Source organism: Fukomys damarensis, unplaced genomic scaffold (genome assembly GCF_012274545.1).
Source record: "Fukomys damarensis isolate Sample0158 unplaced genomic scaffold, DMR_v1.0_HiC HiC_scaffold_15, whole genome shotgun sequence".
Taxonomy (NCBI): Eukaryota; Metazoa; Chordata; class Mammalia; order Rodentia; family Bathyergidae; genus Fukomys; species Fukomys damarensis.
Window position 1 is genome coordinate 12457026 of NW_022900927.1, and position 3061 is coordinate 12460086.

The following is a 3061-nucleotide window of genomic DNA, read 5'->3' on the forward strand; positions in this document are numbered from 1 at the left end:
TACCATGCCTCAAAACAGCAACACAGGCAGAATGCACAGTTGAAGAATGAGGGTCAGACCCATTCTTCTGCATACAGCAAAAGACGATTGAGATACTCAAAACCTGCCAATACACATCCATCAGTCTTCCTCACAATGTTGTTATTATCTGGGGTGAGCCGGACAGGTTCATTAGTAAACTGAGCATCAAAGTTGTCCAAACCCAATCCCCCAGACATACCTGGTTTAAAGGGAGGCAGCACCTGCTTTCCCTCCAGCATATCCCAGTCCACCTTTTGAAAGAACAGATGCTCCTGGACATCAGCAAATCACATTTCAGGGTGGCAGTCCAATTGTTCTTTTGGGTCCCTGTTCAGAAAACTCTACACGGTACTTGGAGCTTTTACAGACAGATGATGAGGTATGTGAATTTATCTTTCCAAAATAATTATTATAAGAGATTATTATTTTTTGGTCAGGGTTATCAAAGTTCTCAGCAAGATGAAAGGGAGACTTTCCAACCATCATCTCAAACATCAGGACTCTAAGAGTCTACCAGTAGACACTGAAACCATAATCTTCTCCTCTTAAAATTTCTGGAGCCAGGTAATTAGGAGTGCCACACAAAGTGCTGGTCATTATCTCCTGGCTGTAGTCCTTCCTTACACAGGTAATAGTCAGTGAGTTTAATGTGTCCTTCTGAGTTCAATCAGATCTCTGCCATTTACATAGTCTAGAACAAAGAACAGTCTGCTCTCTTCCTGGAAGCAAGAATGAAGTCCAACAAGAAAAGGACGATTAAATGCCTGCTCCAAAACATGCTTCTCTATCTGTACCCAATCAATGTTGGCAAGATCTTTTTCCACTATTTTCATTGCATAAATGTGATGTTTCTTTTTAGTTGAACCAACAGAACTTTTGCATCGCTTCTTCTTCCTACCCCTGGAGCAAATCAAAGTCCTGAAGACCTAAACTGGATGAAGCTGTGCCATTGGCTCTGGTGTGCCCTGCCTCATTCCCTTTGTCAACTTGTTCTAAACCCTCATGACTAGAAGAATTATGTGGGACTACGACCTGTGCAGGGTCTGAAGCCATGAATGATTGGCATCATAGGCTCCGGTGGCAAAGAATGCTGCCCGCATTCAACTGTGACAAGTTTGTGGCACTTCTAATGAACCAAAAGTTTAAAGTTGATGCACTTATATACCCAGCATTCAAGTCCCCCTGAACTGTCTGTGCAGATGGCACAGTAACCACACCTGCTAAAGTGTTTGGCTTCAAAAGTATGGCCATTTTCACAATACAGCTTTCTCCAGCAGCCTGCAGCTCTGTGGTGGATGGATTTATCTTCTCCTGGACAAGGCATTTTAGGATGTTCTGGTACACAAGGCGATGCCTGAATTAAGAGCTCAGAGTCCTTCTTTAGCTCAGAAAGCATAAAGGCTTCTTTTAACTTCAAATGGGGTGACACAGTGTAAAGTCTCCTTCCTCATCTACTCAATTTGTGGTGAAAAGCTGTTTATTGTCAAAATACCACATAGCTCGATCTTCATCTTTACAAAGGCCCGCAAAGCAGATGCAATTATCAAAAGATGTTGTCACAATGTCTCTTCCCAAAATCAGCGCTGATCGGATAGGGGTGTGAGTCGTGGAGGTACCTGGAAAGAAGGGACCATAGAAGAGTTGGCTGCCCAGGAAAACTGGCAGGAAGGGGTTGGTGAACGAGTGTGGCCTGACTGACTGCACAGACCACACTGGCTGGAATTCTGCAAGACTCTCTGTGAAGTTATTTCTAATAGCAGTGGTCAGGCCTGGGTGGATGTACACCAGGCTTCTCAGGGTCTCTCTAGGGCTGGTGACTATGTCTTTGGTCTCCCACCCTGGACTTCTTTGATTCTCTAGGTCTTTTGTGTGTGGCTCTGGGGAGACCTGCTCAGAGCTACTGGGTGTCTCTGGGTGTGGTGAAACTTTCCCTGGGCTCTTTTCAGTTTCTGTGCCCTTGGTATTTGGGCTTAGGGAGACTTCACAGGGATACCTTGATTTTTCTAGGTCACTGTTGGTAACTCCCAGGGACACCTTCCCTGGGTGCCTGTGGCAGTCATGTGGCTGCTGCAGTGTGGCCTGCAATGTCTAGATGAAGTCACCGTCTCCTTAATCTTTCACAGATACGTTCTCTCTCTGGGGTCCTGAGGCTGTGGCCTCTTGACGTGGAGAAGCAGCTCAGCATGTTTATAGTTCGCCATCTCCGGCCAAGTGAGCTCAGGTGATGGCTGGTACTGGATTGTGCTGCCCGATAGCAAGGGTTCCAAGTTCTGTTTGGAGATGTTGCCAAGGAAGTGAGGTCATGTCTTGGGGTTTCACAGCCTGAGTCTCCCCTCTGATAAGACAACTCTATGGCTCATCATTTTCTTCATACTAATTCAGTGGCTACTTGTTTTGTTACTGTTTTATGAATTTTTCTGTCTATGTATCACCTGCCTTTTTACTTGTGCATTACTGGGGCTTGTACTTTCATCTCCACAGCGAACTGTATCCTCAGATATTATTTCCAGATATGCACCGAGGGTCTCAGTAATTCACCAAATCGGTCAGGCTGAACTCCACCATGTGATCTTGCCTCAGCCACCCAGAGGGCTGGGATTAGAGCCACATACCATCCTGCCTGATTCAGTGTGCTATTTAGAAACAGCAAAACTAGCAAAGTTTTCTGTGATATAAGGCATCAGTGACATTTTCATTTTAAAAGCATTGACACTTTGCATGAGGTGTACACAGTGCTGAGATGTCTTTTCTGTATAAAAGAGGCATTTTCTCCAGATGCTTGGATTTACTCTTAGCCATCAAATTTGTGACTCTTTTCTTTCCTGGATTTTAAAAATTAATTTTATTGGTGCAATTTAGATATACATAATGATCACATTCATCCTAGGGAACTTGTACCTGTACATAATATATCTTGATTCTCCTTTTTTCCTCAATCCCCTCCTCTCCCTTCAATTCCTCTTCCCCTCCTTATTTATTCCTTTTATGATCTTTGTTTCCTTTTCCCTTCCTTTCCCTCTCCTCCTTCCACTATTCTCCT

General features: G+C 44.2%; 1 pseudogene; it reads right to left on the reverse strand.

Annotated features, from left to right (window-relative positions):
* Positions 1–53: 53 nt before the first annotated feature.
* On the reverse strand, positions 54–2259 carry LOC109118579 (annotated as a pseudogene).
* Between the last annotated feature and the right edge of the window lie 802 nt (positions 2260–3061).